Source organism: Cyprinus carpio, chromosome B11 (assembly GCF_018340385.1).
Source record: "Cyprinus carpio isolate SPL01 chromosome B11, ASM1834038v1, whole genome shotgun sequence".
NCBI classification, from domain to species: domain Eukaryota; kingdom Metazoa; phylum Chordata; class Actinopteri; order Cypriniformes; family Cyprinidae; genus Cyprinus; species Cyprinus carpio.
In genome coordinates this window covers 19,696,933-19,714,034 of record NC_056607.1, presented here as the reverse complement: position 1 = coordinate 19,714,034, position 17,102 = coordinate 19,696,933, and the positions used below count along the sequence as shown (strand labels likewise).

Here is a 17,102-nt window from a genome sequence, read left to right as displayed (position 1 = left end):
AAATACATGAATAGTAAATAGGGCCAGTTTCAATTCCATGTTGACTGTAGAGTGGCTTGGAAATCCTAAACACCTCGTGATGACCATCTAAATGATCAGATAATATGATAACCACCCATAGTTTGTGTAGGGCAGAGGTCTGTGATTTCAGCACAATCGAAGTACTTCAGAATGTCACATCTGCTGAATCTAGCCACCGTACAAGCTCCTCCTCTGGCCTGATTTGCTTTGACCTGCTTGCTGTTGAGGAGAACAGAGTGACAGGGCTGCAGCACTGGATCGGGTGTTGATGCGGTGGCCTTGAGTGTGTGTGGGAGCTGCGTGTGGATTACAGGGCAAATAAGATTAAGACTGTTCCGTAGCGAGCTGGTCAAATGCCCTCTGCTTGTTCTGATCATCCAGCAAAACCCCCTTCACTTGCAGATGTACTAAATGATATCTTACTCCCCTCACCTGAGGCCTCTAATGCTTTCAAGAATCTTTATAATATTTACTTTTACGTTGTACACCATAGTTCTGTTCCAAAACCTACCTAGACAGCATTTTAAGGCATTGTGAGCAGGTTGGTAGCTAAATTATTCTTCTAAGATACCATGTTGCATCATTCTTTGATAAGATAATCCCAGAATGCATTGCGACAAGTGCAGCGATAAATTTAATCGAAGATAAGTTGTGATTGTCAATTATAAACATACCTATATTTCATTAGATTATCAATTTAAAAAATAATGTTTAATTAAAAAGAACAATTTTATCCAATATTCTATTGTATTCTAGTTTCATATTGTCTCGTTAGCTTAATATCAAACTGTATTAGGATCTTAATACATTTTAAGTCAAATATCCCACGTTGTTTGTCTGGTGCCTAGTTGTGGAGAGCTTCAGATCAGTGACTTTTTTATTTATTTTATTTTTTCAGTTAAAATACTACCTTATAAGTTAGTAGCTTTCATAGCAGCAAACTATTATTTTCAGTTCTGACTGAGTTTGTTTAACATTGTATTGCACGAGCCAAACCACACTGGACAACTAGTTGTCTGTCACGTCATGCAGTGTTAGAATGTATTAGACATAAAAATTTAATTAGTTGTAATTAGTTCTTTTAAACAAGATGGATAATGGAAACTCCCGTGCTTCTGTTAAACTAGAGCAACCAAGCAAACTGAATGATGCTCTCAGAGCTGGCGGAATAAAAGTCCCGTTACTGTCAAAATAAAAGCTTTTATCTTTTATCAGCCAATTAGAAAAACTAATGCTGAAACTAAAAAAAAAACAAATTATAAATGTCACCATCTTTAATTAAATTTGTCACTCTCACTATGGCTGTTCAACACTATCACGACATTTACTTCAGTTATTAATTCATACTGCATATGAGCTGCTACTTTAAGCTCTTTTATGAACAGGACAATTCATTGTCACACTCCAGTAGTAAATGCAGCTGTCGCTCCCAAACATGTGTAATGTGTTAGAATAGCGCTTAAGTAACATAGCAGCTTATAAAACCTTACATTTGTCTGTTATTGGTCTGTTTTTGTATTGAAACATGCTTAAAAATTAAGCCAGTATGTTACAGTAATGAACATTTCTTCCTTTTATCTCCCTCAGACATCTCTGAGGAACTGCAGGTAGATATTTGCTTGTTTCCCTCCTGCCATGAAACAGCCTTGTGGAACTCTAGCAGCCCACTGCTGTCCTGAGGGCAGAGAGATGTCAGAACATTTGAGATCTCAGAGAGAGAGTACTGGAGCTCCACATGCCTTCCTTCACACAAACACACACACACACACACACTTGTGTGCTGGAAAAATCTGTTTAGATGAACCAGCTATCAACAACACACACATATGCACCTATTCAGGATATTCACTGGCACGGGACATCTGCATATGTTTAGACATAACAAAGAGTTTAGTACAAAAGCTCAAATCACATACTGGAGGACAGACATGGGGGCGGAGTCAGCGTTAGAAGTAGAAACGATAGGATGAATTACCCACCGTCCTGTCCACTCGTATGTCGGTGCATTTATTTAGCTGAGCGCTGTTCTCGTAATTTATTGGAGAGGCCGGTATGCCATTTGTCTGAAAGCTTTTTATGACGACCAGACCTTGTTATGCTGGAGCGCCATCCATTTTGTGCCATGTGTTATATAGACCCTTAGGATGCGAAAGGGGGAATCTCTGCAATATTTATGCTATGACATTTCTAAGACGCAGAGGGATGCGTTTTGTATGTATTTTCATTATTCCGGGATGGTATGAGGGGTGGGGGGTGTCAGTGACAAAGTTTGGGTCGGGTTACCACGGCGATAAAAAAACCCATATTCCTTCCAAATGCATCTCCATATTAATCCCTCTTCCACCGTAGTCACAAAAGGAGGGCTTTTATTGAGATGAAGTCTCCACCTCACTTGAGGTGATATTACCGAGCAGTACCGGTCTGCTGATGGATGGCTCTATTGCCTCGGTGTGCTTGTTGAAGTTCGATTGTGATTTTAAAAGACTTTCCTTTTAGTCTTCCACTTAAGCCAGGAGGTATCATACAGCCATTTACCAAAGATGAAGTGCTCCACACTTGTAAGCTGCTTGCTCAGAGGAAGAGAGCATGAGAGGGATGAGAGGACACAAACTTTGTTAGTTAAGAACTGGTTTGTTTTTGAATAATTTTTCAGTGGCTTCGATGCGTCGACTTGAGAGTTTGACAATAAACCAAATCAGTGGTTTCAGGCCCCATTGCTCAACTTTAGCACCTGACCTTTCCATCCAGGTGTTCTTCCGTATTTAAATGCAAATTTTGGGAGTTATTTCATCAATAATTGTCTAATTTTTGATACACACACACACACACACACACACACACACACACACACACACATATATATATATATATATATATATATATATATATATATATATATATATATATATATATTAGGGGTGTAACGGTACACATATCCGCACCGAAAATTTGCGGTACAGGTCTTTTGGTTCGATATGCATGTGTACTGACAAAATCGTTCAATTTTTTCAGGAAATTCAGACAATAAATGCCACTTTGACGCTCTTTGATGAGGCGCAACATATCGCCGTATATTAATGCCTCAGTTCTAATGGAGCTCATTCAGTGTGATCACCCCTTCCACTTTATTATTTATATTTTAATGCAAAATATACATGAATGAATATCTCACCCCTCACCTAATCACTCAATTAGTGTTTTTTAACCATGGAAAGACGTCATTAAATGTCAAAATGTCATGTAGCATTTCATTTACCTCAGGCAAGTCATCTGTGTCTACAGCTCGTTATTTGCTAGCATTTTGTGAAATATTAGACTATACTTCATTATGTTTACTTTACCTGTTAGTGATGTCTTAATTATTTAATGTATATGTTTAAATAAATATTTTATGAAACAAGTTATGACTCTGTAAAGTATTCTATTTCAACAACAAATCGAAATTGTATAATTAAGAAGTTAATTTAAAATGTACATGTTTGCATACAATTTTTTATTTAATTAATAATAATTTGAGTGTTGATTATTATAGTTATAAATAAATAGCAATTCAATTTAAGTTTGGGCTCTGTTGTTAATTGTAACCTTATGGTAATGTAAAAGGGCTCCCTATATTTTTTTAGATTTTTTTACCTAGAAAAAATTTAAATTATAATTGAATTTATTGAAAGAAAGAGCAATCTGTTCAGTAAACAATTGTTTTATTAAAAAAAAAAAAAAAAATATATATATATATATATATATATATATATATATATATATATATATATATATATATATTTAGTCTGTTTCCTCCTGCTGTACCGAAACCATACCGAACCGTAACATCTAAACCAAGATGCTTACCGAACCGTCATGTCAGTTGTGGCTGCAGTCATTTAGCCTCCTTGTTAGTGTGTCCGCCTCCCATGCCGGAGACCCGGGTTCGAGGCCCACTTGGAGCAAGTAAGAGGTGTGGCGGCGAGGACCCGGAGAGAAGGGTTACGTTGGTGCCGTGACCCGGATGGGCGTGAGGTTTAGGGGGGTGAGTGTAACGGAGGCCAGCGAGTAGGCGCTGTGCAGGTAAACCTCACTCCACTGATCTCAAGAGACGCTCTAGTGGCTGCAGCCTTTTAGCCTCCTTGTTAGTGCATCCGCCTCCCATGCCGGAGACCCGGGTTCGAGGCCCACTTGGAGCAAGTACGAGGTGTGGCGGCGAGGACCCGGAGAGAGGGGTTACATGTGTATCATTACACCCCTAATGTACTATAACTTATTTAATTGACTGTTTTTCTCTTTAACACACTTTTAAAAAGTAATCTTCTAATTTAAGTCCATTACTGAATCTCTACCCTTCAACTGTAGCTTTATGGTTTACCTGTTCGAAGCCTTATACATCTAAGTTCTATTTGAAAATATGATTTGATACTTTTAGTAGGTCCACAGAACTTGTTTTTGTGTTAAGCGAACAAGCAGCCTAGCTTTGTCCTTTCTGCAGCTCCTAATGTTATATTTGAGCATGAAGCCTTTCCAAATATACGTGCCTTAAAGCATCCGCTGTTGGTGGGAAGTGGGGTGAAATACCAGGGTGCCCTTGTGTCAGAAATAAAGAGAGAGAGAGAGCTGGGGAGAGAGAAAGCACTCTGGAACATTTACAACTGTCCTGCAAATCTCATTGCCGGGCCCTGTTGCTGAGGTATGATTTTATTGCGGCCCCCACCGGCGTGGAGATAGAGGTGATAACCTCATCTCTCCTGCCTGAGCACTGAGCTGCAAACTCTCTGATTCCTGCCATAAATTGCATTTGTGTCCCGTGTGTGCGTCTTTGTGTTTGTGTGTGTGTGTGTATGTTTCTTAGGATATCTGTGGAACGGACAGAGGGTTTCTGCTGCTCCTCACCCACAGGGACTGTGAGAAAAGCTCAACCAACACATGGGCCTCTCATGTTGCTTTTTCTGAATATTAATTATATGTGTTGTCCATGAGTGTGAGTGTTTGCTTGTTTTCAACTAGGGGTTTCTGAAGCTTGGGTTTGAGGTAGAAGTGCTTTTGCTTTAGTTTACTAGGAGGCAGGTTGAGTGAGTGGGTGGGTCTCAAATGGTTCAGCAAGTTTATACTTCTACAGAGACTGTATGTGAATTTTAAGGAGTTGTGTTTCTTTGGGCATAGGATGAGTGTTTGTACTAGACTTGTCTAGGAGGATTACTCTTTAGCCCTTTTACTCACCGGGACGATTATCGCACGCTTATCACAGACGTTTTTTGACGTGTATTTTGTGTTCATACCCAAGCGATTTTCGCTGGCGATGAGTCGAGTGAACGTGCAAATTCACTCCCTGACTTTAGATGGTGCTTAATGAAAAACAGAAATTCCCCCCGTAAACATCAAATCCTATTTGATCTTCAATTCCTTTCCATAACAACTCCCTTTTATCGAGATTTTAGTAGTTGCTGTCGCGTTTGTCATAAAGCTCTTTGTGTTCAGACACCAGTGAGACCAGCAGCTCTACATTCATCTTGCCTCGATGCATCTTCTTGTTCTACTTCCTCTTCGTCATTAGGTATCAAGTGTGCTCTCCAAGACTGTTTTGATAACTCGATGATAATCGTGGGCGATATTCGTCCCGGAATGAACTTGCCTTTTGACTTCTTTTTGCATTTGCATCACATTTGATATTGTGACAGTCTCTTATGCTTACCAAGACTGCAATTATTTCATGAAATATATGGTAAAAACAGTAATATTGTGAAATGTTTAAAAATACTGCTTTCTATTTGATTGTGTTTAAAGTTAATTTATTTCTGGTGAAAAACTATATTTTCAGCAGCCAGTACTCCAGCCCTGTGTTACATGATTCTTCAGAAATCATTTTAATATGTAATATTTGCTGCTCAGACATTTCCTGTTATTATCAATGTTGAAACCAGTTGTGGTTTCTTAGTATTTTTATGGAAATTTTAAAAGGACAGCATTTATTTAATATAAATATTTTTATACTGTCACTTTTGATCAGATTAATGTGTCCTTGCTGGAAAAAAAATACCCAACAGCTTCGAAAGGTGATATACCTTAATATTAAATTTGATTTAATTTAGTGAAAAATTTAATGCATTTAATGCATGATGCCGTTTTAAACCCATAAATAATACTTTAATTAATTTAAATTATTAATTTACTTATGTATTAATGAATTCACTTATTAAAATATGTATTTATTATTATTATTATTATTATTAATATTATTGGTTGTTGTGCAGAACTTTAAATGCATTCCATTATAATACCATGATGTTTAATTTATTTAAAAATACAATTTAATCAACAATTACAAAAAAAAAATGTTTATTATTATTATTATTATTATTATTATTATTATTATTATTATTATTATTATTATTGGTTGTTGTGTAGTACTCTGATATGGTACTTTAAACACATATCATTATATTACAACGTTTAATTTATTTAAATATACAATTTAATCAATAATTACAAAAATAAACTATTAATATTATTATTAATCTAGTTTAGTATAGTTGATAAAAATGCATGTTGCCATTTTTGCACCCTCAGTTGTGCCCTATACAGCCATGTTCTGTTACCAAGCCAGTTTTTGGAGTGGCATACAGAGGGAGTGTACTGAGGCATTACCCACATTTGTAAGGTTTGATTGCATTTTTGGGCAAGAGAAGCTATTTGACCTGCCAGTTACTGTTTGTCATCCCTGCTCACTTTAAACGGCTAATTCCTTCCACTTCCCGGTCACCTTCTGCGTCTATGAGCTAGGTGATCTGGGGAGTAATAGACTTGGCCGGGGACGAGAGCTCTGCTTCCTGCCCGGTTTGAGATTGTGGCTTGGCTGCGTTTTTGGACCCAGTGTGTATATTGCCCAGATTGTGTTTTGTTTGAGTGCCTGTCTCCAGAGTCCGTGCATATAATGGTGTTGCAAGGGGTCCATGTGTAAGAAAAGGCCCACCTTCTCACACGGGCCCTCTGATGTGTACCTAATTAGGCTTGGCATGGAATGGAGCCACGTCTTTCCACCTCCTAAGTGCCTTTGAAGGTCCTCATAAAGCCAGTCTAGACCACCAGCCTGCTCTGGGAAAGACTTGCAGAGAATTGGCGCGTGGCTGCCTACCTTTAGTTCCTTTTCAGGCGGCATTAACTCCTTCCCAACTAATGATGCAAAACGAAAAGTTGTTTAGGTTCTGACTGAGGCAAAGGCACCAATACGGCCTGTACAAAGTGTTTTATGCTCTGGGAGTTGAATGGACTGGGTCCGTTAAGCAAGCCATTTATCAGTTGATCACTTCTGAATGTCTAGACAAACACATGCCTCCTCTTTCCCAAGATAGAGGATAATTAATGAGGAAGACGCTCCGTGAAACGGAGAGGGGGCTTTTGTTATCGCAAGCTTGATGCAGCTGTTCTGTTATGTGGAAACTGAATGCAGGCAGAGCATTACTGTCTGCTCTTTTCTTCTCTTTCTGTCTGCATCACTGCTACATGAGGCCTACCTGTCTGTGCCCAATCAGCTGTGTTATAAATGAAGTTGTTCCATCAGCGAGACAGACTGGCCCATTTTTTTTTTTTCTTTTCTCTTCACTTTTTTCCCCTCCACTGGCTGCCAGGAAGAGAAGATTGATAAGTTCCACTTTAGCTTAATGCTGCTTTGTCCTGGGTTGTACAGTGGCAGATGGATGGAACACCATCAGGTCTGCTGATCCAGAGATGGGACACAAGCGACTTCCGGGTCTATTTTGGATTTGACCGCTTTTGTTGTGCTTGTAGTTTGCAGCTCATGTCACAGTGTTCTTAGCATGTCATTGCTGTGTACTGGTCATGTGTTGTTCAGTCTCTTTTTTTAACATACAAAAAAAAAACAGGTTGCTAAACAGGCCGAAATTGCACTGCTGGAATCTAACAGTTCTGCACTGTTATAGAAAACCCTGGTGCAACATGTATGATGACAAGCTGTCTAATAGCTGTATACAGTGACACTGCTAAAATGTTCCTTTATGGATGTTTAGACACACTTAATATAATATGCAAGTATACTTTGAAGTACCTTTGAGTACTGTATCAGAGTACCGTCTGATTTCCTCACTTTAAAATAAAATTGAAAAAAGAAAAGTATGTAAAAGTAAATACAGACTAAATTAAGATACACTTTTTTCAGAAGACCTTGAAGCATTTTATTTTATTTTGTTTTTTATTTTATTTTATTTTATTTTATTTTATTTTATTTTATTTTATTTTGCTATGGATATATCAGGTAGTAATCTAAAGATGTCTCATCATGTTTTTTTTATTTAAGATACAATTTAAAGTATTTTTATTGTAATATATTATTAGTAGTAGTATTTATATATGTATGTATGTATTTATTTATTTATTTTGGCCTATTTTGAATTTATTTATTAACTTTATTCGTTTACAGTAGTGGTATTAGTTGGTACTCTGATATGATTATTATTATTATTATTATTATTAAAGTAGTAGTTGTACTTCTTATATCTAGTTTTAAGGCCCCACCTCTGACATGGTAGACAGGCAAAATTAAATTATAGAATTTTGGGCTGGCCCCTGATAGTCTTCTTTCATACACAATATTCAGTATTTTCCAATTTATTAGCAGTCTGCATCGTTTGTGTCTGTTAGGCCTCGTGTCTTCGGGATTGGAGGACTCTTTTGTTTTACACTGGAAAGATTAAGGTTAAGCTGAGGACATTCTTTATGCTCATTCACAGAGGAGCTGAGAACTTGGGGGAGGCCATACTAAAAAATCGATCGGCAGCAGCATTGCATTTCTGTAGAGGTGCAGTTGGACACAAGGTCAGAGATATTATCAGACACGGGAAAGAAATGGAAGTGGGTTTGACTCTGTCATTGCAAGATTCATGTACACACTCAGTCTGCCGCGGACTGACAGACTTCTCAAATAAATCATTCACAAAATATGTTAGTATTTCTCTCCAAGCAGTTAAAGTAGCATTTTCAGGAGTATGTCTCCTAATTTTAATTTCTTGTTTACCATAATTCATTTCCATATTCGTAGTGACTCATGCCCATGAAAGCAAAAAAAAAAGCTTCTATGAAAAGCACACTTCTTTGACAGTCTGTAGGTAAACCTACATGAAGTTTCTAAATCTGGCTGGATTTCTGTCCAGGATCCCACGGTGAAGGCTTGTGTCTGAATCCATCTCCTGAGCCCTTTGCTGGAGGGGTTCACAAGAAAAGGATGACAGAGGTTATGTGATCAGAGTCATATTGAGACCAAACCATGGATTTGACAGCCTCCTTTGGGTGCTCTGGATTGGGGATGACTTTGAAAATAGCATCCCCTTCATATTCTGAAACAGTAGGCCCTATCCTTTGGAAATCTGCTTTGAGTAAAGAAGATTTATACATGGCCTCCAGTCTCCAAGATTTTAAAGGGATAGTTCATACAACAATAGAAATTCTATTATCATTTATTCACCCTAATATTGATTCACTTGACTTGCACGACTTTCAAAGAGAAAATTTGATGACTGTTTTCCATGATCTTGAACATTGAAACTTCAAAAAGGACACAAAAGCACTATAAAAGTGGTTCATATGACTTTAAAGCTATACAATAGTTTTGTGTTGGAAACAAAATTGAATTTAAGTCATTATTCACTAAATTATTCACAGTTGATGAGATAAATTAACTATCAACAATTTTTTTTTGCCTTATTTTTGAATAAATCCATTCATCCTATTTTCTGTTGTTAAATGAGAATGATCCAGTTTCTCACTTAAACCCATAAAATTTTTCACTTCAAGGAGAAAAGTTAATTAAAGATTTTCCTAAGATGTTTTGGAGTGTTACTGCAGGAGAAACTGTCCTTTGCGTCATTGAAGGTCTCTGTACAATAACAGCGTCCACTTGCTCATCCAGTGACCTCCTTTGAGACACACACTGACCCTACAGATGTATAGAACCAGAGGTCAGGACAAGAATGTCTGCTGTGCTGTCGTTTTCTTTCTACAAAAACAATAAGGGAGAAAGTGACTCAGCATGGATGTGTTATACTAGAAAGGTTGTTTTTTTTTTTTTTTTTTTGTTGTTTTTTTTTTTTTAATCTGAGGTTGATCATCTTGTTGTTCTTAAATAATGTTATTTCCTCACAAACACTCCAGATCGAACTTTCATCATCTTCACAGGATGATAATTAGCACCCCTCATGATGCAAACAATATAGATTTCCTGCAGAGAACGCAAACATTATATTTAAAAAATTGATTTCTGAACATTTTTCTTCCTGAATTTTATAAACACTACCGGTAAAAGGTATGGGGTAAGATATCTTAAGAAGTCTCTTAAATGCTTACCAGGGCTACATTTATTTAAAAACAGTAATATTGTGAAATATTATTACAATTTAAAAGAAATGTTTTCTGTTTTAACAATTTAAAACATATTTTAAAAAGCTGAATTTTCAACAGCCGCTACTTCAGTCTTCAGAAGCTTTTATTAAACTGTTATCAATGTTGAAAACAGTTATGCTGCTTAATATTTTGTGGAAACTCTTTTTTTAAGAATTTTTGATAATTAGAAAGTTCAAAAGAAAAGCACTTATTAGAAATAGTAATGTTTTCTTTACCGTCATCTTTGATCACGTTAACATATCCTTACTGAAAAAAAGTATTAATTTCTTCCAATAAATAAAATCCTATTGACCCCAAACTTTTGAACAGTAGTGTTTGCAGTGCTGCCATTGCTATTTATTCACATTATAATGCAAATTATTTTAGAAAGAGAAATGTTGCAAGCCAGACTTGAACTTGTGTTATCCTCATGAGCACCAAGGCTCCATATTTTAGACACATGTACAGTAGTATCGACTAGCCCTAATAGCTCAAATGCAGGGTTCAGTTTTATATCCTCTAAATTCTGTTGGATCTTTTGTTTGTTTCCATTTATTATTATTATTATTATTATTATTATTATTATTTTCAATCATATCAAATCTCCAACATATGAGGTAACAGAAATCAGCCTGATAAAATTCCTTCCGGGCACCAGCATGCCATCTTGCACGATCGAGCGATTGGAAATCTCAGCAGAGCTTCCAAGGAGGCTCGTGTGGCAGTTCTCCAACTTTTAAAACAATGCATCTGGTAATAAGCTGCGAACAGAGACTGTCCTGAGTGCGTCCGGCCTACTTTAATCCACTTAGTAACTTCCCACTCTGGCTGATGTGCATTCGGGTGTTAGAGTTCACCTGTGACCCCCCAGCTACTCACCTTTATGTTATCAGCTTAAAGACGCCTCTTGTAGTGCATTGGAGGGCTGCTCTGTGCTGCTTGAGTCTCGGGACTAATCAGCTGATTGTATTGTGCTGGAGGTAGAGTGTTGCTTCTGTGCTGACAAGCTGTTAGGGCTGAGAGCTCTGCACCTAATGGACAGCTAATATCACGAGTGAATGGTAAAAGTGGAGACTGATCCTACGGCAGATGGAAAATCAATAGTCTATTAGTGTCGACAGGGCAGGAAGGGGAAGGGATGAGGAAGACCGCTGCTTGGACCGAGCCTATTCCTGTCTCTTTCTCTGCCTCATTTTGCTTTTCTCTCCCCTGACCAGTACCACTCTGCTAAAACAGAGGCCAGAGCTCTCTGAGATGAAATAGACATGGTCAAATAAACTGGTTTCTGCTCAGCCTGGATGATCCAGTGAATGAAACTTTGCAGGAGATCCTCGGATTTAGATACAAGTAAACTGTGTTGGGTTGTCTGGATCAAAATCTTCTGTGTTTGTGGCATCAGGTGAACCTGCTTAAACTTTGAAAAACAACTCGGTGACTAAAAATGTCATGTGGTATTACCATTAATATAAAATACAATATTTTCCTTGCACCTTTAATATATGTGAGCTTATACACCTTAATCATTATTTTTGAAAATAATGAAGCACAAGTATATTTGTAGTAATATATACATTGTATGGGTGAAAATAATTTATTTTTCTTGTATGCCAAAAATCATTAGGAAATTAAGCAAAGATCATGTTCCATGAAGATATTTTGTAAATTTCCTATTGTAAATATATCAAAACTTAATTTTTGATTAGTAATATGCATTGCTTAGAGCTTCTTTTGAACTTCTTTAAATTTTGATTTTGTTGCACCTTCAGATTCAAATCTCATGCATATGTGTCTTCATACACATATTCTTCATGTGTAATTGTATGAATGTATGGATTATATTTTTAGTGTTGGTAGTGTACAAAAACTTTGGAGTCAAAAAGTTTATAGTAAGAAATCAGCAATAATACTTAATTCAGCAAGGATGCATTAAACTGATCAAAAGTCGCAGTGAAGACATTTACATTGCTGTAAATAAATGCTGTTCTTTTGAACTTTCTATACATCAAAGAATCCTGGAGAAAAAGTATCAAGGTTTACACAAAAAGTATGAGTCTGCACTGCAGTTTTTAACATTAATAATAAGTAGAAATGTTTCTTGAGCAGCAGAACAGAGGATCATGTGACGCCGAAGTCTAGAGTTGCTGAAAATTCAAATTTAAGAAATAAAATGCATTTTAAAATACATTAAAATAGAAAAAACTTCATTTAAATGTTACAAAATTACTATTTTTGATCAAAAAAAAAAAAAAAAAAACAGACTTTCAAAAACATTAGTATATTTTATCCAAACTTTAAAAAGTTTAAAAAAAAGAGCATCATGTCATTGACTTTGATGTATTAACAGTCACATGAGCAAGAATCCATCAGGTTATGCATAGTAGTGAAAAGGTTTGTACTATATTTGTTCTTGCTAAATGTTGTCCCAGAACCAACAAAGATGATTTGATCCAGCAAAGTGTCCTACAAGGCTTAATAATGTTCCTTTCAGAAGCACTGACAAGATGTTCCCAGGCTTTAAGGTTATAATTCTTGTTCATCTGCCAAGTTGTTCTCAGATTTTGTTGCATAGAGGTTGAGATGAGGACAGCGCAGGAAGAATGCTCTGAATGCGACACCATCTGGCTCGCATGAAGAAACCTCTGAGGTTCTTATTCCTTGTGGAATACAGAAAGAGCACTCAGGCTCGAGAAGAAACACCTCACTCACTGACAGATGCCTGCATTCTCACCTTTTTCATGCGAAGATGAAAAATATTTGCCGCATTCCCTGGTTGGAGGTCCTTACTCGCGTGCACTAATGTCCTTCCGTAATCAGCGTACAAAAATTTTGACCTGTCACATCGGGTTCTGCCAAATGTTGTAGAACCTCCTCAGGCAGGATGATCCTTCACCTTTGTGACTCAATGTAGTAAAGTAAAGGCAGAGGGAACCGACCCGTGTCACGCACGCCGACAAGTTCGGGCTCAGGGGAAGGAAGGCGTGACCTGGAAGTACTTCCATGTGCTAAACTCTGGAAATCAAAATGTTATGGGCGTCTGGGTGCATCTGTGACAAGCGGCCGTTGGCGTTACGTAACCGCTCTCTGTATCTCAGAATTCAATCACGTTCCTCGGTTTCACCTCAGTTACGTGAGCAAATTAGAAATGTCCCATATGCATTTATAGCCTATCTCTGCCTTCTTTCTCTGTTGAAGTATGGTTTACTCTCAGCTGCAGAGCATTTGCATATATAAAATGGCAGTCATGCATATGGTGATTTTGAGTTTCTGCTCCTCTGAACATAAGTGTTGGGTTCTGTCGAGCTACATAGAGGTCTGGTCAACCAAGGATGTTAATGCTGGAAGGCAAAGGTACAAGGTTTCATCCAGCTTGTGATTCAGCAGTCGCCACGGCAACTCTGTGAACACGACCCTTATATGATCTTTGATCTTTTGAAAAATCACTTTTGAATTTTCAAATTTTGAACACACTGTTGAAAAGCTGTACATTTTTACTTATTTTTGTGTGTGTGTGTGTGTGTGTGTTTGAACACACTGTTGAAAAGCTGTACACTTTAACTTGTTTGTGTGTGTGTGTGTGTGTGTGTGTGTGTGTGTGTGTGTGTGTGTGTGTGTGTTTGAACACACTGTTGAAAAGCTGTACATTTTAACTTGTTTTTGTGTGTGTGTGTGTGTGTTTGAACACACTGTTGAAAAGCTGTACATTTTAACTTGTGTGTGTGTGTGTGTTTGTTTGTTTGTAACTGTCAGCAGTAAAAAAAATATTGAAATGATACATAAATAGTTACATATAAAATAGTTAAATATTTAATTATTACATTTTAGAATTTTTAAATAAATGTTAAAATGTAATTAAAACATCTGAATAATATTCAGGTGGCTATATATGAGATTAAGTTGGGGCAGTTAAAAAAACTAAAATAGGGAAATGCAAGGCTTTTGTTTTACAATTTTAAAAATGTTAAAGTAATGATAGAGTGATACACAGAAGAAAATGCACTTTTTAGATTGTTTTCATGGTGAAGAGCCATTCACAGGTCAGTTATTCATATACTGTAATGTTCTCACTTTTAAAATATAAATGTCAAAATCATTATATATGTTTAAGATATAATTGAATACTGTCAGCTAAAAAGTCTATACTCCAACTGTTAGCCCTGTTCACATGATTCAGTAAATATTTGATTCATGTCAAGTTCAATTTCAGCTGTGTTTAATGTACATAGGGACAATTCCGGATTGTTCAAACCACCTTTGACACGAGTTTGGTGTAATCTCTGCGTTTGCCAATACTTTTACTTCTGTTTTCCAGATCTTGCCATATTGGAGATATGAGTGTACTTTACTCCTACTAGAGAAAGACTCATTTTCCCCAGATACCAAGAGCTGGAATATAGGTGACATTTATGTCACTTGTTCACAGCGATGTGCCTTCCTAATACAAGATTAATAGCAGCCATAAAAGCTTATATCACCTCCCATTCTCCATCCCACATCATTATTGGAAAAAAAAATGAGCACATGCAGGCCATCTCGGAAGGAATTTTATATCTTCTTTTCGTTCTTTTAGCCGTCTTTCCAGCTCCCACGCTCAGACTGTCTGCTCACTTTGCATGCATATATCTGGCTAAGCTCCAGGGACGTTTGCATACAGCTTCTGTGGCAATGCTGCCAACACCTGGCCCTCTACCTGTCAGGCCTTCACAGCGAGGCTTGTGTTGAAATATTAAGCGTTGCCCCCCGGCTCCTCCCTCGCGCTCTGAGCCATCTCCGGCTTCTTGAAGACGAGGGAAGGATGGGGTTTTTGAACGGGTCTTACGCCAGATAGTGCCAACTGCTTACCTTTCTCTAGGGCCCAAGCTCTGTAAAAAAAAACTCGAAAGAGTTCGGCAGTGTTACGTTTTTGAGTAGAACCACTTTTGATCGAACCTTTGCAGGGTGAAACGATGCATACCGAATGTTCTCTCGCAAGCTGTAATATTGAACACTGCTTTAAGGCAGTATGTTTTCATGATAATAGCATGAATGAAACATTTCGGCTTAAGGGTGAGTCTCTGAAATGGATCTGCACCAAATGTTCCTTCATAAAGTCACTGAGCATCGGTCTCCTTTGACAGCGTTTCTTTTTCATCTTTTCGTAATCACACGTTCCTTCCAAAGCAATTGTGTTTTGATCAAACGGCTGGTGCTCGAACTTCTACAAGCCCCAGAGAAGCTAAAAACTCATTTTTATCATTCAAAGAAATTAAGTTCAACACAGCACTCCCTCCGTCTATAACATGGTTTTTATCGTGCAAAAGTGCTTCTTGAGTACGTGACTTCGGCTAGCTGTTCTGTTTATGGTTGACATTATTGTCGGTTAGGACGGCTTTATGTGGCTCAAATCCTCTTTCTTCATGCTTGAGCTCCTCCAGGCGAACCGTCGCAGCATGTGCCATCACTTCACAGCATTAAACACAGTCTCATATGGCGCAATGGCTCAATTTCAAACAATAACACCCTTGAATTAATATCCAGGCCTGTATTGGATAAATATGCCGGGTGGTTTTGCATAAAGACAACCCATAACAATAACGCAGCTTGATGAATGATTGCGATATTTACATATATTGCAGTTTACAATTTTCTCACCAGAACCAGTGTTGCTCTCCGCATAAAAACTACAGTGATCTGTCAATCATTATCAGCTGTAATGACCCTGCAAGTGTAGACAGTGAAGACAGCAGAAAAGCCTGATGGGAAAGAACAAAGATGCAAAAGCTGAATAGAGAAAAATGTATTAAAGAAATAGACTGTAAATCAGAATGACAGTGTTGTTTGTTTCTTTTTCCTTTTAGAGAAAATAAAGACCTTGGCCTTTTAAAAGAGATGTCGCTCTTACAATTAGTATCCTCACATCTCACATTTAAAAGAAAAAAACTAGAGGTTAAAAAAAAAAAAAAGAGTGGACGTTTTACATGAAAATGTTCTTAGAGAATTATTGATGCTGTGCTTCAGAGAGTGTTGAGAGTAAATAAGACCAAAACACATGCCGGCTGTAAGGTAATTAAAACCCAGCCGTTTGGATAGGAGTAGTGCTGAACTTAAAATGCAGAGTTGATAAAACATGAGTGATAGAGTGAGGATCAGGTCTGGAAGACGTGTCTTTTTCTAACACAAGCCCAGTGCTTGTTTGCTTCAGTTCATTTCTATGTGTTGTTGTTCAGAGCAAGAGAGCCTGTTAAATTACATTTGTGCAGTGTTGTTCCAAATTTAAATGCAGGGATTACCTTTTTGTGTATGTTGGATGATTTCTTTAAAACTGTGATGAATTTGATATTTGTTTTGTTCACCTACTTTCATTCAATTTTTCAAGTTTATTCTTTTGTTACTTTCATTTTTGCTTTTCATTTTTTAAAGCATCTTTTTGGTCACACGATCTGACTGGCTTTACCCTTTTTTTTTTTTTTTTTTGTCCTAAGGCTGGGTTTTCAAATACATCACAGAATTTGTTTACATTAAGTTTATATAAAATATATAAAATGTAACCAAATGTTATAATTTTAAAAATAATAATAATAATAATTAATTAATTAATTAATTAATTAATTAATTAATTATAATAATAATAATAATAATTAAAATTGATGTTTTCCCTATACACTGATATTTAATGGAAACCAAACAAACTGATCAAAATTAAGAATCAGAACTCAATCAAATAAGACAAT

The 17,102-nt window shown here is 36.9% G+C and overlaps 1 protein-coding gene across 9 annotated transcripts in view; it reads left to right on the top strand.

The window, feature by feature from the left end:
- The window catches only part of nlgn1 (neuroligin 1), a 271,832-nt gene that overhangs the window by 224,089 nt on the left and 30,641 nt on the right, over nt 1-17,102 (top strand). The window lies entirely within an intron of this gene.